Below are 23,646 nucleotides of genomic sequence, written 5' to 3' on the forward strand. Positions count from 1 at the left end.
GGATCCATAGCACCGGGCAATACTGAAACACTCAGTTTGTTCAGTAACAAGAACTGGTATTTTCCTCATATCTCTAATTCACTCCATTGTAACAGAGAATTAAGTGTCTTGATAAAAAAGAATTGAAGAAGCATTTAAGGGATGTTGGAATAGAACTGTAATTGGATTAACATTATCAGATGCCCTTAAATCTGTGCTTTGCATGTTCATCATGTAAAAATTCTGAGATAAATGCCTCCTTGGTGTGGATGGAAAGTCATTTTACAATGCAAGCTGTCAGTTAATAATGCTCTCCCCAACTGACCTTCTATTGAGCTAATGATTTGCTCAACCAGTTGGAGTTGCAGACACTTTTGTCGCAACCATGACAAGTATTTGATAAAAGAAACTCTACTGGTTTTAAACCTGAGTCATCCTCATTTTCTCCTATATAGAACTTCTCAAAACTTGTCACCTTTCTCTAACTTTGACTTATACAAATCTCCTTTGCAAATGCCACTTTGGTAGCCCTTCAAAAACCTTAGAATAAAACTCCTTTTTTAGCACTGTACTCTGATTCAATCAGTAGAACTCACACTATGAAGAAATTACATCTGCTAATGAAATTAGCTATTTACCCCTTGCTAAATTCTCCCCAGCATAAGAAGAGGCGTTACAGCAGGTAAAGCCTTAAAAAAAAACCCAAACCCACAAGTCAATTGCAACCACACTGCAATTGCCTCTGAAGTAGCTTTTCTCATGTTGCTAAGCCTCTTGGAGGAATACGAATGGGAAGACGGTGATGCCAGTGCAAGTGTGGAAAACCACTGAATCACAGCATTTCATTACTTGGATATGCTGTCAGCTGCACTGCCAGAGTTCCCACTGCCCTGGAAGAATTAGCAAGAAAAGAAATGCATGTTTTAGCACACACCCACAGTATTAGTGAGTTTTTTTCCTGGCGCTGTTAGATATTTCACAGTACAGAGAGATTTTAAAGACTCGTTCATGCACGCACTGTGTCATTGTCAATGGATCTGTCTGTTACCTATCATTGCAAGGAAGTACCGGACTCCCAAAAACTCTTTTTAACAATGGCAAGAACAGCTGAAACGTTACTTTATTTGAAATTTGTTAGACTGAAATAGGAAAAAGGGAATATTTAAAGTGTTGCTGTTCTTTGTGCGCAGGTGCTCCCTTCCTTTCCCCCCCTTTCCGTCCCCAAACTCGTACCCGTTTCGCAGAGGCGAGCACCTTCCTCCCAGCTCTGTGTGGGTGTTTGCCCTCACCCCACACCAGGCAAGGGGACCCACACAGACACCCCCTTGCATCAGCTGTCCGGGACCAATAGAAAGAAACCGCATAAAATGGATGTTGAACTCCTGGCACCACAGAAGTGCTCTATGGGATCAAGTTGAGTCCCAGAAGCTGGATGGCAATTTAAGAACAGCGTTTCCCTCCCAGTACACATGCCCCGGGGCATCCCACGCCCGTGGGGCTCTGTGGCCAATGCCCCCAGTAGTGCACGCACCCCTAGCTCTGCTTTGGGAAGGGCAGGACAGTGCTCAGGCCTGAGGATACTCACACTAGCATCATAGCAAATAAGGTAAAAGCCAACGATTTAGGACCATTTTCTGGTGGAAAAGTGCCCTGTAAGGCCATCCTGGAACAGCAGGGACATCAGTGAATCAAGCAGGCTTTGGGAAGCAGGGAGAAAATATCCGCCATCAGCAGCGAGCACACCCTGGTCCTAAATACAGAACTCGGGGCTTGCTTTTGTATTGTGAGTGGAAGATAAATGAGAGTGACTAGCTATGATTACCGGAGAATGAGGTAGTCGTCTGGGTTTATAAAGGGAGAAAATAGAGTGAGGGAAAAGGTAATGGAAAGTTTATTCCTCCAGGAGTGCGGGTGGATGAGGGCTGGAAACCCAGGGCTTGGCGGTGGCTGGGGGTGGGTGGCCCTGCCAGCACCCTGCCCCGAGCTGGGTGGTGCAGGCAGGGAGGGCTGCTGAGGGGCTGGGACCCCATCTGCCTCTCCGAGAGGGGCACCCCCTTGTAAAGTTCAGTTTTACAGCAAAGAATCATAGCAGCAAGCCTAATTAGTATGAGACTACAAGTGTCATACGTATTTTTAAAAATTTAATTAGCAGCCTCCATAGGCACAGGAAATTACCCCAGCCCAAGGTGATAACTTGCCATCCTCCACAGCGGTGACATGCAAAGCCCATGCCAACTTCATTGCATCCAAGACATCAGAGCTGGGGCCCTGCGGCACCATTTGCCCCAGCTCTAGGGACAGCAAAGGTGATCATGGGCCATGGGCCCAGCTCTCCCCCGTGGCAGAGCTGGGCTGTGGGAGGGAGGGATGGGAAAAGATTGCTGCCAGGAGCCTGGCAGGCACCTTAAATGTGTCTGTCTGCTAAGAGACAGTGGAGAGCTGATGGGATAATATGGGAGAGGCATATGAATGGCAATTTAAAAGCTGCTGAAGATAACACAGTAAAAAAAAAAAAAGGATTTGTTATTTTTGTGTCATCAGACTGCAGATTCTCCCTTTGCAATGCTGCTGGCGGAGCTGACACCCCAGCCAAGAGCCCCACAGCTGCCTGCTGCAGAGCTACCGGGGGCCATGGCCACTCCTGCCCGGGCTGGGGCCTCTTCACCCACCATCCTTCCCCCAGGACATCTCCCAGCACGGGATGTCCTGCACAATGGACACGCTTCTTCCTTCACACATGCACGCTGATAGATCTAAGCAGCCTGGCTCCCACTGTGCTTCACAGCTGGCTGAGGATCCCAGGTCACTCCACAGAATGTTTTTGGGAGACGGCTGAGACTGGCAGGACAGGATCCCATGAGAGGCACAGGCTTCGTGTGTGGTGAGGAATGTGCTGCTGAATTTACACCAAGGACACCTGGAGACAGCAGATAGTCACGGGAGTGAGTTTAGGATATCCTTGGCGATGGTCCTTTAGTCTTCCATCATCTAGAGGAATAGAAATTACCGCTGGAGAAACTGAAGGCAGTACTGAACTTGCTTTTTTGATGAAGCTGTCAACATGTGAGGGTTAGGGGAAGGTGAAACTGGTTGAACGCCAATCCCTGCCGGGGCATTTGGCAGCAGTGGTGGTGCCTGAGCTGGTTTACTCCCTGCGGGGCTGGAGGTGACCAAGTGCCCTCAGAAAGGCCTGGCTGAGTTGAAATACATGCTTTTCTCTCTGGCAGCTGCTGGCTTTCACTGTGCACTGGGCTACTGTGTGCCGTGGGGCAGCCGGGGCACCCAGGTGTGCAGCTGCAGGGCAGTGGTGCTTCCGGTCGGTGTGCTGGACTGGCGAGGACAGCAACGGGCAGTTCTGATGGCAAGATAGGACTGCAAAGCGGTATTCCCAACATGGCAGGACAGGGCCTGCGGGCTGCTGTGTTGCAGCTCATCGGGCCTGACAACCTGGTGAGCCATTCCAGTTGCCGTTCCCTCCTTGCTCTTATTACATTATGGAGCATCTAAATTGCGATTACTGTAAAGAAAACTAAATGATCTTGTCCTGCAGGTGCCTCATTACAGTTTCCGTTAGAAATAAGCCAGTGACAGGTGGAGGAAGCTATAGACATCTCAATCGCTTTCTAAAATTTGCATAAATTTCATTAGGAACCAGAGCGCAGGGGTTGTGGGGATGCTCTGCTTGCCTTCTCTGCCAACTCATGCCCGCTCTCGCCAGGCAGGTCTTGCAGGAGCAGAGGAGGAGGGAAAAGGCCCTGTATGCTTTGAAAACTCTTCTCACATGCTTGTTTAAACTTTATGATGTGCCGTGCTTAACCTCCAACCAGAGCTTCAGTGGAGACTCAGAGCAGTGGCACCTTCCTCCACTCCGTTTCCTCCTCCTGCTGTGGTTTCCATCCCTCCACCCTCACGGCTTGTCCTGCACCTTCTTCCGTGTCCAGGGCTGGAGTGTGGGGACATCTCTGTGATGGTCACCTCCTGGTACATCGCACCTACCCAGCTCAACTCACAGGGGCTCAGCGGGCTCTGGCCGAGGGGAGCGGGGCCAGTGGGAACCCCCTCCTAGGCTGGTGCAGCCTTGTGCTGCCTCCAGTCCAGCCCAGGGGGCTGGTTCAATAGCTCCTCTCCTGAGTTTGGGGTTCTTTTTATAGAGATTGAGTCATTATCTACAAAGTCTGTCCATTGTACAGACAATCTGTTCTGGGAAGAAGTAATAGCCCTCCTTACCCAGAGCAGCCAGCTGTACCTAAAGCCAGACTCAGCAGGAGCGCAAGTGACACACGGCTGTTCAAAGCCAAAAAGGGAGGCACTATTTTTGGGAAGACATTTGTTTCCTCCATTGTTTCCATCTGGCAGAGGCAGGAAAGCCGACATCTGAAGACCCACAGGCTGGGCAGCTGGGAGAGCCCCGTCAGCCAGGGGGACAGACAGGCAGATCTTGCTCCATCGATGGGTGCAGACAGCCTGGGAGGCACAAGCGGTGACCGCCCATATTTTGGTTTTAAAGCCCCTTCTGAGAGCAAACTCTGACCTCCCAGCCCCTCCAACTCTGCTTCCCAGGAGCAAGGTCTGTGATGAAGCAGCTGAATGGGAGCTCTTGCCGGATGGGATGAGATGTGGTAGGGTATTGAATGACTCAGGCATGAAGCTATTTCTGATCTACACCTGCGTAGCTGCTGACAAACCTTCAGTTAAACCCAAGCAAAACCTGAATAAAATGAAGGCAGAATCAGAGCCTCAATAGTCTTTGGAAATTTTTTTTTTTTGCAAGGAAATCATCATTTTCCCAGCTTCTGGTGGGAGGCAACAGGAGGAGAAGCAAGAATAACCCACCGTCCTGCCGCGTCAGAGTAGGAGGTAAATTGCACACGAGTTGATGATAGGAAATGGGTGAGATTCAACAAGGTAAGTCTTACCTGCTGTCAGAAACCACTGAGGTTCACACTTGCCCTCACAGACAAACTGAGAAAAAAGCCACAAAACACTCCAAAATGAAAGGATTAGCCAAATATGTGCTTCCAATTAGGAGGCTTCATCTAGTAATCGTAACCATGGGAAACTGTCTTGTGCTGAGCCACCTTTGGTGCAATTGCACCTGGAAGTCTCTCCTCCATGCAGGCTGTCCTGGGACACGGCTCTCTGCAGAGTTTGGTTTTGGTGGCTCTGAGAGCAGGAGCATCTGCAGTGGTCCCAGGTAGGCAGGGACAGGGCTGGCTTGCGTTCCTGCCTTTAAAAGGGGTTGGAGCAGAAGGCCCCAACATCAGTGCCACCACCACTGTGCAGCTAACCTGACAGCCCCAATGCCACTTGTCAATATTGCTGGGAGAAGACCAAATCCTAGTTTTTAAAAAAAAAAAAGAAAATCATAGCATTGTCTCTTCTCTCCATCATTAATTTTCACATTGCTGTAGGATCACTGCTTTAATATTTGTTCTTTTCTTAGTAAAATATGTGGGCTCGGCCAGCTTTGTAACAAAGGTCTGTGCAAAAAGGCAGTGAGTTCAAGGAAACCTTTCCTCTGGCTTGGACCTTCATGGGGCTGCTCCATGCCTGAACTCCTCCAGCTGTGTGGTGAGACCTTTGGGATCCTGACATTCAGCCAAAGCTGCCCCTGATGTCGCGGAAGCCCCCATGGGCGTGCTTGCTGAGGTGAGTAATGAGATAAATATACCCAGGTGACTCAGGCTCCCCACCATCCTCAGCTCATCCCTAAGTGCCACCCAGCACAGCATCCCTGAGTGACACCTAGCACAGCCTCATTTAAATGCCTGGTACTAAATATGTCACAGCGGACCCTCCGAGCAGAGGGGTCCCACCAATATGCTTTCCCTCAATGGCGTATCCCCCTGCATGTCCAGGACAAGCAAGGCTCAGCACAGGCTATGTCTCCTGGAGAACTGAAGCTAAGGGCTCCTGGACATGCCTACAGTAGGCAGACAATATTAATTTTACTAATAGCCATTTACAGGAAGGAAGAGAAACTGGTTTGCATCTGTCCAGATGGGATTTATGGTGCTCTGGACCTGCATGGCACTGTGCCGTCGGAAACACTGGCAAGCTCTGGGGCTGCCAGAGTGGGTTGTGGGGCTGGTGATGGCACTGGGGCAGGTAAAACCCATCTCTTGAGAGGACTCCTCACCAGTGGGATTTTTCTCAGTTCTTCTCCCAAGCCTGGAAACACAAGTGTAACAGCTACACCAAGCTGAAGGGAGAGTGACGCCCAGGCTGGCTTGCACAGCAGTTTAGGGGGGACGAGCAGGGCCCTTGGGTCATTTGCAGACCCAGGGGTAGCCCTGGGCTTGAATGGTGCAGGAATTCAGAATGCCCCAAATCTCTACCTTGAAACCAAACCAATGGGACAAGTTGAACTGCCGTTAGAAATCTATGTCTGCACCAGCATCTTCAGGAAGGCTCAGCAGATACTGCTGTGCATGATCCCCCGAAAAAAGAGAGCCAACAGCATAAGGTGTAGACTGGCTTTTCCACATGAAGGACAAAATGCCCCCATTCACCTGGAAGGGAGTTCAGGTATGGAGTCACATTGCCTCTTCCAGTGACAGCAACAATTTGCTGACACCAGTGCTGTATTTATATTGTCTCTGCCACCCAAAGGCCTTTTGAATCCACACCAGTATGGTGCAAAACCTCCCCTTTCCTTCAGTTTTGCAGTTTCATTCCTCCAACGCTCCCCTCCCTGCCCATGCTCCCTGGGAGCCATGCAGCTCCCAACATCCCTCACCCTTCACCATGATAAGGGCAAGTGTCCCCCACCAGCAAATTTTGCTGGCCCAGATTCAACCTCCTTGAGCACTGAGACGAGGAGCCCCATGCCCACTGAGTCTGCTTCCACCCTTAACCTGCCCCTGCCTCTCTCTCCTGCCTAAGACAGCATCCAGAAGATGCTACAAGCTGAGGAACCCATATGGTCAGGGCTGGCAAACAGGACCCCTGCTGGTCCTCCTCCTGCTGAGGACCTCAGCAGAGCCGAGAGAGCCTCAGGTCTATCCACAGCAGCACCACTTGCATTTGCAATGAGCAGCTGGATGCTTAAGCGCCTCATGGTGAAGAGCGGTAGCTCTTCCCGCAAGGCATGAACAGTGATTCCTGTGATCCTGGAGCAAGGGATGAGGTGGGAATAGCGAAGGTAGCCTATGCCAAGTGACAGGACCTCAAAGCTGCACATCCCTGGCTGGGTGCTCTGAGGCATTTCAGAAGCAGCAGCAGAGTTGTTCACTGCTTGTGACAGGATTCTCTGCCTGGAGCCTCAGCTGACGTCTGATTGTCACTGGAGGATCTGGGAGTGATTGCAGAGCACCCTGGCCTGCAAGGACCCTCTCCAAGGAAGTCTCCAGGGTTTAAATTCAATAGAAGCACTTGGCACTTGAAGTAATGCAGTAATAGTGCTCTGTGAAGCTGATGATAATCCCTTCTCAAGTCAAGTGTCAGCTGCGACGCAAGAAAAGGTCGTTCCGGAGGGTTTCAGCTGTTGTCACGGGCACCAGCAGAAGAAGGACAGAGCAGAGGTGTTGGCACTTCTGTGCACATGAGCATCATCTTGGGCTCAGAGGAGGGCCAGGGGACTTGCAAACACAGTCACACCTCCGAAGGGACACAAATACTCCCGTCACTTCTTTCCCAGATTGGAAGGCAGCCCCACAGCCAGCAGACATTGGGTGGGACCGGCTGCCAGAGCAGCAGTGGGCTGTGGGGGCGGGTGGGTGCCTGGTCAGAGGGTGGTGGTGGGGGCGCTGCCGCAGGGACACGGAAGATAGATAGAGGAACAAGCACAGCAAAAGGAGAGAGCACCGGTGGGCACTGCAGCACTGGTGACACCGGATCCCACAGAAGCCAACACTGGTGATGCCATCGCCCAGCGACCCCCGCCTGTGGGAGGGCGAGCAGCTAAGGGAGGGCTCCCTTAGCGGGGAGGGAGGCATTAGCGTCTAATTCTTTATAGTGACAAGGAAAGGAATTGAGCACAGCCCCAGTTCCCAAAAGGAACAGCAATGCCACGGTAAGCAGTGAAGAGAATATTAAAGGAAGAAAACTGATGAGTTGTTGCTGACCCGAATCCAGTGGTGGGGAAGCTGCCGTAAAATTGGATCCTTCTCCTGGTGCCTGGTGTCTGGCCAGGGATGTGTCCTGCTGCAAGGGCAGGAGACAGCCAGCTGAGAAGCAGATGGCTTGGGAAAAGCAGAGAACTGTTCAAGGGGATTTTAAATTTCAATTAACTATATATTTTATATTTCAGGTTTTTTCCTCTCTTTCAGCATATTCGTGCTTTGCTGAAATCTCTACTAGCCTGAAAGAAAAGAAGCCTCCATGTATTAACGACACATATTAGTTTACATATTTATCTATAAATATAAAAGGGGATAAGCTGTTCTAATCAGCACATTTTCAGTTGTCTAAGGTTGGCGGAGGGTTCAGTAAGTCAGCAGTTGGCATTTACCACATCGATCATGGCCGTGCCACTTGTCTCTTATAACCAGACCTGAAAGGAAGATTGTGTACAGGACATTTCCCCTGGCAGCGCTGCTTGCTCCTGCCCAGGAGGTATGAGGCTGCACCTCCCTTCTGCAGCAAGTCGAAGCATTTTCATAATTAGGAATAATTTTAAAAAAAGAGAAAAGAGCCTTCTTTCATCTGATTAAGTAGGTAACAAAAATACAGGCTACCCTTAAGTGTAATAACTGATTAAACATTTGGATGCCGAACAAACAAGCTGAGGAAAATTGTAATATATAAACTAATCAACTAATTAGCCAAAAAACTGTAACTAATTGGTAAGACTCTGCACAAGGAAAAACAAAGACCAAAGGGGAAAGCACGTCATTTCTGTAAACAGCAGTTTACATGACAGCGAGGGGGCTGGGGGCGGGTGGCTGGGGCTGAGGACGGGTCTCCAGTGCCATGAGAGGAGGCAGCCCCACGCACCCAGGAGCGAGCCCGGAGAAGCCACGCGCTGCCAGGGCGGCTGGTGCGGACAGGGGTCCGGGGGCTTCCCCAGGCTGGTAGCCCAGCAGTTTGGGCAGCAGGAGAGGGGAAAGGAGAGCTCAGCATCTTCACAGCCCTGCGGTGGGACTGCCGAGAGTGACATCCTTCTGTTCTTCACCCACGGGGATGATTTGCCAGGGCCAAGCCTGGTTTTGCAATATTTGGAGGAGTGCAGGTGGCAGCATTAAACCTCATTTGGATTTCAGTCAGAAAAGAGACCTCAACCCCTAATTTATCCCTAGTGGAGCGTTTGTTTCTGGCAAGAGCAGTGGGATTTGCAGCACGCTGGAGAGAAGGACTAAACTTTACAAACCAAAATTCTCTCTAGTATTTAAGCACTCACAGCACGCTGCATTGCCATTCACCCAGAAGTGTTAAATAGGCTTGGATGCACCAGCCCTGTTTCTGATAGCAATGTTTCATTTCCAAGCTCTGATTCCCATCCCTGCCCTGCTTTTGGGTCCTGCTGTTCCATCTTTAAGGAGCACAAGCAGTGGCACATGTTAATGGCACCAACAGTCACCGTCCTGATACAGATGTCAGCAACTGCAGCACCGAGATGCTCGGGACTGAGGCGCTGAATCCCAGTCTGTGCCATTGGTGCCATGAATCACGTTAAATGTGATGGATTTGAAGGCAGCCACAGCAGTCTCCTGGCCAGAGGGGTGCAGAACAAAACCTCCTACAACTACGATTGCATGACAAGGCTTAGCTCTCACCTCGCTGAATGCAAGACAGCATCCCATATTTCCAAATGCTGGGAAAACAGCATTAGTTTTCCTTTCAATTACTAAATTTATTTTTCTGCTTATTCTTTTAACAAGTGAGCTTAAATAGGAAAAGCCTTTGAGGGTGTGGGATGACTGAGCAGGTACAAACCCAAGCCAATGACTTTGCTTAATTTATTCCAAAGCATATCTGCAAGGACTTTAGCCAGGACAGATCAGTTGGGAAGACTTTATTTTTTACCTGGGCAACAGCTAATGTCCCCCAAAGAAAATACTGTCTTGTTCTCCTCTGGATATTGCATCTCTTAATTAGTGAAATCTATTTAGTCTGCTCTGTTTGATTTTTCACTCATAGAGGCTGCGCAGTATCTGCTCTTCAACTTGGACTTGCAATTGTCTCCTCCGGGTAGCTGGGGCCCCCGTGCCACACAAGCTCCTCTTCAGAGGAGACGAGAGCAGTAAGGGGAGCACTGTACCTTGCTGCCTGCCTCCTGCTGACCTCCCTGTTTGGGGGAAAAGGGCAACAGGGCAATCCCTGCTGCGAGCAGGTCGCTAAGGCATGAGCAGGGCCCAGGCATGGGGCATGGTTGTGAAGGCATTACTGACAATGACCACATCCCTTATCTGTCTACGGCTGCTCTTTGTGTCTCAAGGTTTCCACTTCACCCTCAGTGAAGCACTGGAGGAAGCATCATTGCCATTTCTACTTGGATCTATGCCTTCACGGCACGTCTCTCCCTGGTATGCCTGTACCTCCACCCTTTCCATGGGGAGGTACAGGGACAAAGGCTGGTTCAGGTGACTATGCAAGAGCTTTCTGTATGAAAGAAGTCTGGTTTGTCCATACAGCTTTCATCGCTACTGAAATAGTTGTTAAAATAAAATAAATGTCCTTTGAGTGCCCTCTTCTTTACTGTTCATACTGCCTTTACTTCTTGTACATGACCCTCTTGTGCTTCATCTTGCTGTCACGTCCTATTTCAGCTCACAGCTCTGCCATGTCTTGATTCCTCTCTCCTTTATCTGTTCATCCACAGTAAAAAAAAAAAAAAAGTGTCTTGTTGTGAGGCAGGGTGTCCCTTTCTAGGGCTGGTCAGATGGGTTAAAAATATTTCAACCAGGGGAAATAGTCTGGACGGCTTCAGAGGCTCCCAGGCTGCGTGTGGAAGTGAGTTGGCAGTGCAGAGCAGTACAGGTGTTGCTGACATGATGCAGAGCTCAGCTCTAGATCAGCAGTGCCCTGACCACAAACATCTCAATCAGTGTCCATCCTCCAGGCCAACTCAAACCATACATGTTTTGCCTAGAGGAGAGATCTTCTAGATCCTTGAAGAGTCAGCCTGTCTCTTGGAAACATCCACAACTCAACTGGATATGACCTTGAGAAATCTGACGTAACTTGAGTAGGAGATTGGACCAGCTGTCATTCGGGGAACTGTTCCAACATAGGCCCTCTGTGAAAATATGATCTTGAGGCAACGGAGCCGATGGAGGTGAGTACAGGGACAGGAGGGGCCTCATGTGCGTCCTCAGAAGGAATCTCCTGGTGCATTCAACTCTGTATCATGGATGGCAAAGCCCACAAATAGTATTATGTAGGCTTTGGTGTTTTAATCAGGATGAAAACCAAGTAAGTCTGAGATGCACAGCTGTTGAAAATCGTAGGTCCTTGTACACCCAGACAATGGAGATGAGATGTGGCGATGTGTTGGGGCCAGTTGCACCTTACTGCCTTGTTCGTCAGATTTCACTGGGAATCCTGAATCCCTAGAGTGAGCTAGATTATTTTTAACTGTTTTTAGACTGGATTTCTGATACACTACTCCTCTTTTCTTGTAAATCCTGAATACTTGCAAACAAGCGACAAAGTGTTTTTGACTGGTGATAGTTGCATTAGTTATTCAGAAAGTGACTTTGGAAAAAAAAACTGAGAGGGAACTGCTCTAGCAACAATGCTTCAAACGCTTCAGCTGCCTTACTTCAGCTTTGATGTTTCTTTTTTCAAATGCTGTAAAAATGGCCTTTTGTTCTTTCACCTTTCTGTTCCCTCCTTGTCAGATTTACTCAGATTACAAGTCAAAACAAGCTTTTTCTTCTGTTCGGTGGCGTAGATTTACTGTCAGGGAAGAACAGGCCTTCCCCATGGTTATAAATACCGTAATAGACAACAGAGGGGTGGTAATAAACCATGTTGAATTTCCAACAACTTGCTGAAGATATGAGACCTCACAGCTCTGTCCTGAGAGCCAGGAGCCAGCCAGGAGTAGAAAGGACACAGGTGAGACACCGCACTTTGTTGTGCTGGTTTTGACCATCACCATATATTTCGGGTGACAACTGGTTCTTGGCTCATTTACTGAGCCTCATGGGCCAGGCCAAGTTTAATCTCACTGACAGCCAGGAAGGACTTGGAAGTTATCTTTTCTTCACCAGTGATATTAGACACTGAAAGGACACATTTCTCTGCTTGGCTGCCTTGGGGAGCAGTGTTTGTGCAGCAGCGTGAGCCCTTCCCCAGCTCCTAGCTGCAGAGATGACTGTACCTGCACCTGGCAGATGTTTGCCAATGCCCCAGCTGGAGCAGGGTGCCTTTTCTTGTCTTCTTTCCACCTGCAGAATTGTCTGCCAGGAGTTGCTGTAAGACATGTTAATGTAGTTTTTAAAAGCAAAAGAGGCATTATGGTCTGCATTTTTCTTTAACATAGGTCAGAGAACTTCTCATAACAGTGCCTAAGACAATCTCAACAGGTGAAGGCTGGTGTTCATTGTATTTTTCAGAAGACTAATTAAAAATCTTTGCATGAAGTTGAGGTGCTCCATCACTCTTCCCAAGTACAGCCATGCTGCTGCTCTGGCACATGCAGAGGATGTGGTGGAGTGTGGTACCAGACCCCAGTGCTCCACCCTAAATCTGCCTCCTGCAGACATGGGGTCTGTCAGTGGCTTGTCCCTGCTTGTACGGGTACGGTGGTGGCAGCCTGTGCCTGTGCTGGAGCAGGACCAGAGGGACCAAGAGTTGACTGAGAAAATCTAAGCTTGCCTGCAGGTCTTGTATAAGCAGCACAGGTCTTGGTGGTACACATGTGACATGGTGAAAGAGCCAGTCAGATCACATTGCACTTAAAATTGTGGAAAAAAAAATGTCCTGGAAAGACCCTCTGGAGGTCACCAGGGTGGTGACCTTGTACCTTTGCTGCAGCCATCCCCAGCAGAGTTTTGTCTAACCTGTTAGGAGTAACTGAATATTAATTCAAGTCCAGTCCTGTTCTATGTAGAGTCCAAGTTGCAGGCACCAGGCTCTGGCTGTGTCACCCCCAGCTAGCATCACAGTGGGATCATTTCCCTGTGTCCCTTCTCATTTTTCCAACATGAGCACATCAAATACTGAGTGAGCTCTGCAGGGATGCTGGCAAACATGTATCCTCTGAGCAGATGGGGCACAAAACTGCTGTAGTTCAAGGCTCTTACCTGCTTCTCTGCCCAAGGTGTTGGGTGGCTCCTGGGCCAGCGCTGCTGAAGGTTGTAGAACACAGGACAAGCAGGGTTGTGTGTCTTTTAGGTTGGTTCTTCAGCAGCTCTGAGCTCTTTTCTGCAGGTGGACCTTCAAAAGCAGCTCCCAGATCCATATGTGTCTATAGACATCACACACTCCCTAAAGCACTTGCTGTTGCTGAAACGCGAGGTACCACCTCTAGCTTGCCTAGGCTGTAAAGTAGTGATGTTACTTGAAACACTCAGAGGTTAAAATGCAAACAGAGCAGTAGGGTGGATGCAGAGAAGACTACAGACTCAAAATCAGGCCTACAAGTCTGGGAGGGAGATAGCAATGATCTGGTCTTCCCCCCAGCATGGCTGACATCATAGTACTTTCCAGTGGCCTTCCCTGTGCTAATTGCTGTTTCAAGTAGCAGAAATAATTTCCCAAGTAGGCAAACCTAAAAACAAACAAACAAATGCCAGTAAAAAGAATTCCTAATTCCTGCATATATTTAAAGGCCAGAAAAGAAATTCAAGCATTTCATCCCTCTAGGAGGGGACACTTGATTTTCAATAGACACAATACTCCATCATCCCAACCCAGCCATTTTACTGATCAATTACTCTGCTAAAAGTCCTTATTCTCCTGCTAGCTTAAATTTATCCAGGATCAGCGTCCAGTCACTAGAGCCCCATTTTAATGTCACTGCATAAATTGATAGTACATGTCTTCTAGATTACTGTACCTTACGGCTCCCCTTGGATCTCAAAAACTTTAATGCCAAAATATAATTTGTTCTCATTAGCAATATCTTGGTACTGCTGTGTGAAGGGACCAAGAAGGTTGGACCCATTAAGCTTTAGCTAAGACAAAGAAGGGGATGCTGCAGTAGGCACAAAGCAATAAGTGCTAGAGGGAAGATAAATCAGATGCTTCTCTGAGCCTTCTCCCCAAAGAACAGGGTGATATGATGAAAGAGTGCAATGCAACCCCTGTCCAGATTAAAACTGATAACAGAAAATAGGCCTTACAGGCTAGATAATAAATCTTTGCAGCCCACTGTTCCCAAAGTGCTATCGAGGCCTTGCCTGCAGTCTGGGAGCCCTGCTGTCCCCAGCAGGGTGGTGCCTGTTGTCCCCTCGCCACAGCACATGGCCCCACTGCAGGAGGCGGCAATGGTCCTTTGGGCCCTGCCAGCTGCCATTGGCACCAAGCACAGGGGTCTTTTGGTGTGGGGACTCCCTTGACCGTGGACTTTTTTTTTCCAGGCTGCAGTTTTTGGTTCTGGATTCCTGCCAGTGCTAAATGATCTATTCCCGTCCTACCTTTGTGCCTTCAGTCAACTGTGAACACAATTTTCATGCTTGTGGTCAGCCATGGACAACATGGCTTTTCCTTCATCTCTCAAGCCTGTCTTTAAATTACTGATTGAATCTGTTTTGATTCTCTCTTCTGTGATCCCAAAGCCCTGTAAAGTTTCCTTCTGACTGTAATGGACCAAGGACCACAGACCACTTCGTCTCAGTAATAACTGTTAAGCCATTTTCTAAAGAGCTTGGATCACGTACTGCATATTTTGTTCTCTCTCTCTCAGCTTTCAGTCCCACCACGTCAAACTAGTCTCACCAACAGCCCAGCATCGAGGGAGAAAAGAGCTGAGAGATGCTGGAGAACCACCAAAGCTCTTAACTAATGCCCTTCTGGACAAAGATGAAAGCCAACAAATGGTGGAAGAAAATTAAAATGTAGGAGAGAGCTTGTAAGAGTAGAATATTCTGCTGTATTGGGTCACTGTTTCTTTAAAGAGAAGTTGTTGGCTGGGATATTCAGAGCATGAACATTTTCAAGAGATCATTAATACCAAGCAGAGTGCTCATTAGGCTCAAGCCTCTAGAGGAAGGGACCTGCCAGGAGAGCTCCGAACATCGCAACTGGGAGTCTGCTTCGGCTTCTACCTGAGTAGCCTCAATTTTCAGGGTGGTCAACAGGTTTTCTGAACCCTATAGCCCTCCAAAGATCAATTTCTTTGATTGTAAAGCAATTTGCGTGTTTACAGCATCGTAGAAATCAATGACTGCTAATAGCAGGAGCAAGGGGACACTTCTGGACTCTACGGCAGAAGACAGGCTGCAAATTAGCACAACTGTGCCAAAATTATCCTTTTACAAGGCCTTTAAATATTGACAGGTTTTCATCTCATCTCATTTCATCCGAGTCTATTTTCTGTATCAAGAGGATATGGTTCATTTTTGATCAATTTTGTTTGTTCTTTCCCTGAGCAAGCTTATCTTATAAATCATAAAATACTTCTGAAGACAGGAAAGAATATACGTAGAGGCAGGTGTTGGAACTAAAGCCAGCTATGGAGGAATCAAAGGATTCATCTGCCTTAATGTTAGATGTCTGTGGTACAAATATCTATAGATGAGCCCATCACCTTGAGCTCCCTTTCTAGTGAAGAGTGAGAAATGGGCACTTACAGGGTGTGACTTAGCTGGACTATTTCAGGCAGCTTCATTAGGACGAGGTGAGTTTTCACACAGACTGTGCCTGTTTCTCTCTGGTAACTATAAAGGAAGACCAGCTCAGATGTGGGTATTTACACATGCAGACTGTGGTTGCCCTCTGGCACCTCCGGGTCTTTCATCTCTGTTGAGACAGCCTGTGTCGTTCTCTTTCATCCCCCATTTTAGTTTAGAAATAATGACTCCTAAACCCACCATCCTGACAATGTAGGATGTAGGAGGCTTGAACCTTCCCTGCAGATGCATGAGGATGTGGGCTGCGTTGCAGGGTGAAGGGCCCAGCTCAAACGGGGATGCTGCCTTTGCCTGCACTGCTGGACCTTTTAATATTGCAGCTGACTGGGCTGCCCAGACCATTGTGAGAAGCTGGAAGTAGTAAGCACTGAAAACAAAGTCAAATGTTTTAAAATAGTTCAACCAAAAACTTCTGCCTCTCCCAGTTGTTCAAATGTTATTCTCTTTGTATTACCAACTCATTCGCTCTCCAGTCTTGCAGAAGAATTACATGCGTGATCTCATTATACGTGCACACACCTAAGAGTACACAAACACCTTATGAAAATCAATTAGAAATCTCCAAAGGACAATGAAGAACTAAAAATAACAAAAACAACAGGAAGTATTATACCCTTGTGTGTGACGTTCAGAAAAGATGCTTACTTGGTAATGAAGCAGAAGTGGTATGGCTCCTTTCCTTTTTAGGCTGTCTTTAAATATGTCCTAAATGAATTTAGTTGTGTTTAATCAGTTGAAGTTGAGTGAGGTCACAAATTTAAGTATGAAAATACACTCTGTTGAAGATATTAATAGGAGATAATTGTTTAATACAGGAGGCAGAAGTTTCCTGTATTTCTCCAGTATATTTTCTTTTAGTCCTCATTGCCTGTTAATCCATCTAGAATGTTTCCTCTTTTTCTTAAGAGCTTTCTTTTCCTCATATGATACTTTAACTTACCCATTATTTCAGGCAATTTCCTTGCACCTGTACTTTCTTATTTTTCTATGCTTTGGTGTTACTTTTCAGCCCCTAAAAGCTCTGCTTTTTGATTGGTACATCTCTGTAGAAAACACCTTGTCTTTCTCTGAAGCGGATGGGCCCCAGGGACTTGGCGTTTTTGGGGGCATTCACATTTCTGGGACAGGAGAATGTTACTCCTCCTTTTTCTTCTATATCCACCAAGTAAAACCACTGATCTCCAGCCCTGATCATGTAAGCATATGACTTATGTCATTACAAAACACAAAGCCCAAAATCTGCTGAACAGATTGTATAGTTCGCCTCCAATATGGCTGTAAGAAAGGGGCCTCTGAAAAATGTTAATAGACTTAAAAGCATTGGGAGGCAATTTGACATACTCCCAATAGAAAATAGCAACCTTACCACATAAGCATCCGAGAAGATAAGGTAAGATATTTTGCCATGGTTACAAATACAAGGACAATAAATATGTCTGATCCTTTTCCAAGAAAACAGGAGAAAAATAACTGGCAAGGCGCCTGCTTGTGAAACCAATTTCAATGTATAAAGGAGCCTGCGAAAAGGATTCTGACTATAACTCTGCCAGGCAGAGAGAAGGAAAAACCATTTCTGGATGCAAAAGGCATTGGAAGTGTAACCAGAAATAAAATAATAGTTCCTTTTGAGCTTTTCAGTAGTGAAACCAATCCAATAAAATTGATAATGCCCTCTCCAGCTCCGGCATCCAGCATGCCAGACAGCCTCTGTCTTTGCTGATAGCCAGAAGAGGCACCGAGGATAAAAGAAATGGACTGAGTAGGTGAAACAAGAGAGGAATGCTTTACTCTGATCTCAAATCTGCATTTTGTATCACTGGCAACCTCCATTGCCATCACTCGGGAGCAGCCTCAGTGCCAGTGTGACCCAGGAATTGTAGCCCGGGTCACCTAAGTCCCTCCTGCCTGGGAGTGGGAGACTCACCCGGAGGCAGCGCAGGCATTGCTGGGAGCTCACTTCTCCTTTTGAGGAAAAGCCAGGAGGAGTTTTCCTCTGAGGAGGCTAGACCTAATTCCCATCAAGACATGCTTACAGTAAGGTTATCTGTGGAGGCAGATCATATCTTTTGCAGTTTCTCTTGGCTACATGGACGAGATTGCTGTCAGTGTTGTGTCAAGCTGACACGCTTACCAGTATAGAGCTACTCACAGGTAGCTGTCATACCTACAGATAAACCCTGCTCCACGTGCTGTTTTCAATCATCTGCCCCCAGTTCGAGTCAAAAATAGAGCCCAGGAGTGCCTCCTTCCCTGCGTGTTCCCTGATTCCTCCTGTGTGATGGGCTGTAATTCTCTCCAGGGCATTCAGTCTTGTCTGCCCCAGCACATTAGGGACAGTTTAGTGCTCTTCCCTCCAAGGAAGGATCAGAACAGCCTCTCCAGCCCTCTCAGCTCAGCTCTTTGTGACACGGCCAGGCCTAGCACTCAGTGTCCCGTTCAGGAGAATGTGGTAGACATTGCCCCAGGTGGTGGACAACCCCCAGGCTGGTGCTTTCGCTATCTGCAGACACAGGGTGACAATGGGACATTTTTCATGTCTAGAAACACCATTTGTCTTATGCAAAAGATGTGGGAAGAGATTCCTCACTCCACTTATGGTAGCTGGGTGCCTGACATCCATTTAAAAAATGGCTTTTTATCCCCAGATTCCCCATTTGAGCACCATGGGACAGGAACAGCTAACAGGTACTTTAGGCCCTGTTGTTGAATTAGTTGCAATGGTTACAGTGATTAAAAAGAGTGGCTGTGACGGGGATAGCTCATGGTAACCTCTAAGTCCGAGCATCTGAGCAGCAGCATCCTTCCAACAGCCATGCGGCGCTGGAGCCTCCCCAGCTACCGCCAGCCTCTCAACACTCGCATCAGGCGTGACAGTGCTGTTGCGACAACTTCAGCTGCGTGGGCCAAACCAGAGCCACGTCTGCCCTGACACGCTCAGGGGTGCACCGAGGAGTTGTGCAGGCACTGGCTCTCCCCAGCCTTGCTGCAGCCAGCAGGCAGCAGGGATGCAGCCACCGGCACTGAGAATGGGGTGGCCGAGCCATCCTGCCAGAGGCCTTGAAATAAAGTAAACGTGATGATACTTTCCCGCTTTCCAATGCAAAGGCAGAAAAATAATAGATTTCCAAGAAGTCCTGCTACTAGCCTTCATTTTAACTCAAACAGCTATTTCCACCAGTGGTACCAGAGAGCTCTTCCCCAATAGCACAGGGCAGTTTAGAGAATGAATCTTGAATCCTAATTCAGCTGCCAATTACCACAAATATTAATCTAGTCATACTTAAAAGGTGGGATTTTTTTTTTAGATATATCTCCCATTGGAAATCTACAGCTTGCACAGCAAATCTGAGGTGAGGTTCATCATCTGTTTCGTGACACAAAGGCTGCTGCCAGGATTTTTTGACAAAGTGCCAGGTGCCATGGTAGGTGGGAATGTGAGCCTGGATTGCTTGTGTGTGCTCATTTGCAGTCGTAAATAACGCAGTGTTTGGAAGCGGTTCAGAACACTGCTGCAATCAGATAGCCTCAATATTGGCCATTCAGTGCCAGAGATACCGTGATTGTGTGACAGTGCTTACAGCAGCAGGGGTGAGAAACACTGTGAGCTCAGCCTCCGCACAATTCCTCTACAAGGGAAAACGCACGTTGTCTCTGATCGCTCTACTGTCCTGTTATCCACTGATCTTAAATGTCTCACATGTTTGACCCCATTTACGTAGGCATCTATCCCAGGAATCACTCCCTAACAGTGAGTGCCGGATTGTGTGTTCTGAGGTCAAGAGAAGCAAGATGGTAATTACAGAGATAATTGCTTTTAATGCATTTTTCACCTACAGAGTCCCATTAAAATGTTCTTTGCAGAAGAACAGAAAGGAACAACGTTTTAATGTGAAGCAAAGGAAGGTTTACAAGAAACACTTTCTTCCTCCTTTATTATATCTAAGTTCCTTGACAGTGCTAATGAATTAATTTTCACTTGGCACAGTCTGTTTTTTTTTTTTGTAGAGCAGGCTTTGCTAGCCGCATCTGAGTAATGAAACTTGGAAAACACTAAGAGTGTTTTGATAATTAAAATCAACTGAAGGACACTGTTCAGTACTCGCTAGCTAGGGTTAAAATTACTCATGCATTTCTTAAAAATCAGCTAGAAAGAAAAGGCCGAAGTGTTAAGATCTGTTAGAACAGGATGCATGTGAACCATCTTTTCCTCCATCGTTTTATCGATGGTGTTTGACAATAATATGAATTAATTTCTTTATGTCCTGCAGCAGCTTTTGGCTCAGCGTCACCTACTTCCACACTGAACTGCTCATATTTCTGTTGCCTAATTTTTAGTTCCAGAAACAAAACCGCTCAGGTCACCTGCAACCATAATCCCGCTCGGCCCCACACCAGAGAGCAGAAGGGGGTCTTCCCACGACCACCAGAGCAGGGCATGAGAGCGCTGGTGGGTGCCTGCCAAGATGGGGGCAAGAGGATCCCCCACTGGAGCACCCATGGGTGCATGTGCAGGGGGAGCACAAGCAGAGAACTGGCCCTGGTCCCTTTGAAGTCACTCACACATCAGATGGTGAAGAGATCAAAGAGATGCCACCAGCCCTTGCTAATATGTTCGTAATACCCACTTTGCAGAGCAGGAGAAGTGCCTGGAGTTGAATTTGGGTTGTCACAGGCTCATTAGCAGGGAAGCACCTTGGTGGGGCCCAAGCCCTTCCCCATGCTCACTTGGAGCAGGCTGGGGCATGCAGCAGGGTGGGACGTTGATCTGACACATTCCCATTGCCCTCCTCTCCCGACAGTGGTCCCATTTCTCTGCAGCCTTTTTGGGCAGCATGCTATGGCTGGCCCTTGCTCCTCTTGGTCCTCCGAAACCCTACAGCACGTTCTGTAGGACTGTCACATACCCAGGATCATGCCCCATCTATTTGTGCAGTTGGCTGGATGTACACAGACATAGGACTTCCCTTTTGTTGAACTGAATTAAAAATTTCAGGCCATTTTCACATTCTGCCCAGATAACACTAAGTACAGCTCCCTTCCTTCAGTAGCTTCTCCACCTCCAGGAATTTTGAAAACGTGATGCACAAATCCTTTATTCATCCAAGTTGTGGGTGAAAATACTGGTGAGTCCCTGGTCCCAGCAAGGCTCCTCTGAAACCACAACTGATCCATGCACTCCGTTGGGCAGTGACTCACTGACAGCTGCTGATATCCACAACAGACTTGTGCTCACCCTCAGCTTTTTCTAGGTATTATCCACCTAGCTTACTAATGAGAACCTCATGTAAGATGGTATCAAAACCATCAACACACATTATTAGCATATGACACATCTACAGTAACGATTACTTGTGTATATGTTATCTTTGAAAGCACTAACAAATAGGATGTTTGTTTGCTCCAGTATTTCTTCTGGGAATCAGAATTAAAACAAATGATGTGCATTTACCAGAGCCTCCTTCTGCCTTTCCTTAGTGGGAGATACAATTTTCATCTATAGAGTTTCTTGATTCCTCACTTCTACTCTGAAACTGTACAGTCAGTTCTCGAAGTATCCTTGGAGAGCATCCAACTTTCAAATTTCTTCAGGCTCCAACAATTTCAAAACATTTTATGTATTGATGTATTTTCTAACATCTTTCACTTTCCTGTTCTTTCCTTTTAGCCTGAATTTGTACCGTTTCCCCTCTGTTAGGTTAGCTGTTTGATCACTACCGATGCCTCTAGTGAAAACTGAGTCAAAAAGGCATTGTGCAGTTCAGCCTCCTCAGTATCGCTTGCCATTAGCTTTCCTTCTGCAGTGAGTAGTCGACCAATGTGTCCTCTGATATTTCTCTTTCCACTGATGCTTCCATAGACTGTGGTTTTTGCCATTCTTTATTTCTTTTTCATTTGACTTCGATTTTCTCCCCTCCAGCGCATGCTGTCCTTTGATATTCATCCTTACTCACTTGACCTCATGCCCATTTTCTCTGTACTTCTTTCTTGTATGAGTTCACTGAGGAGCTGGAATTTATCCAAACTGGTCGCCTGCTGCAATTTCCAGCCTGCCTACATGCTGGTAGAGTTTCCAGTTGTATTGTAACATCACTTTCTACAAGGAACAGACAATTCTCCTGAACTATTTCTTCTTTTAACTATTTTTCCAGAAATTATTATCTATTACCTTTCTTGAGTTACTGAAATCTGTTTCCTGAAGCCAGTTGACTTAATTCTGCTTTGTTTGATTCTCCAACTTTCTTTATCTACGAGCTGTTACACTTAATAATTTGTCCTGTAGTGGTTAACATCAGCCTATCAGCTGCACACTGACAATGCTTTAAGAGCTCTAAGAGGGAAGCAACAGCGTAATAAAAGCAGCCATGAAAACAGTTATGTTCATTTGAATGATGAAAAGGAAATCTGAAAGATTTCAAAAGGACCTGAACTGTTAGCTGACCTCCCACATCTACCTTGGCTCTATGTGGTGTTTCATAATGCACTTTCTCTCCTTGACATTTCACTGACACAGCAGGAGGTAAATTAAAACTTAACCTACCTGCACAAGAGATATATTCAGGTAATTAATGGTAACAACTGCTTTAGCTTCTACTCACATTAAGGGAAAAAAAAAAAAAAAGTAGTATCTCTAGACCATCTCCAAACAGCGGTGCAGAGTGGCTTATGAATTAAAACCAACTGTTGTTCGCTATTCAAGCCTTGCTTGTTTATGTCCCTCTTTGAAATTTATTGTTCACTGATTAGGTGTGATTTAGTGACTGACATTTCTAGAGGTCAAGTTGGCATGGATGGGATCTTTTTCGAGAAACTTTCCTACAAATGGGACATGATCCGAGCTGCCATAGACCAGGACTTAGCAGAAAGGTGATTTATGCAGGCAAAGTGGTCCCAGAAGGTGCAGAATTGTACCCGGTCACTGAGAAACATCTTTGGGAGATCACATACTGCTAAGGCAAAGACAAGCTCTGGGCTGCTCCCTTGCTGTTGCAGGGCACAGGGGATGCTTGAGCCCCCGAGATAACCCCACAGACTGGCATATCCCTCTCTCAGCCCCTTCCATCTTCGTATCTTTGCTCTCCTGCCACTGTCCTTCTCCCCTGGAGGTTCTCTGTCCTTGGCAGGCTGCAAGGGTGAGCGCGTGTCCCAGGCTCTCTGAAAGCAAGGCAAAGCCTGGCCCTTCTCCTTTAAAACCACTGTCCAAAGAAATTCCTCAACTACCGCAAACAATTTGGACCCAGTTCGTTCTCACCTAAACCAATTTTCATTTCAAATGACATCACAAAAACTCAGAGGCAGAAACGCTGCTAGGAAGAGCTCTGTCATTAACTCACCAAATATTAAATAGCATCAAAGCACTGGAGATAGAATTATTTCAAGGACTAATTACTATACCAACCCTTCTGGCTTTAATTCTAGACCTGAAATATTGCAGCGTTGATAAAATAGGACTCATAGTACATGAGACACGTGAGAGAAGATTCAATTTTTAATGATAATTTGAAACATTTTAATAGGATTTCACAGCAATATGAAGATTGACAGTTCAATAATTTGTGGAAATGAAGAAGTAAAGCTCAGGCAACACATACAAAGCCTGTTATGTGTGATGGAGCCCTGCTTTCCTGCAGAACACCTGCCTGACGATGGGAAGTAGTGAATGAACTCCCCGTTTTGCTTTGCTTGTGTGCATGGCATTTGCTTTACCTATTAAACTGTCTTTATCTCAACCCACGGGTTTTCTCACTTTTACTCTTCCAATTCTCTCCTCCATCCCTCTGGGGGGGAGGAAGCGAGTGCCTGTGTCAGGCTTAGTTGCTGGCCGGGGTTAAACCATGACACAGAGGGAAAACAGGCATTTGAAGAAATCCCCTAACTTGATGTACTTTGCCAACCTGTGGGTAAACAGTAATGTGTGAGGGAGACT

This window comes from Chlamydotis macqueenii, chromosome 1 (assembly GCF_036417535.1).
Source record: "Chlamydotis macqueenii isolate bChlMac1 chromosome 1, bChlMac1.mat, whole genome shotgun sequence".
Taxonomy (NCBI): Eukaryota; Metazoa; Chordata; class Aves; order Otidiformes; family Otididae; genus Chlamydotis; species Chlamydotis macqueenii.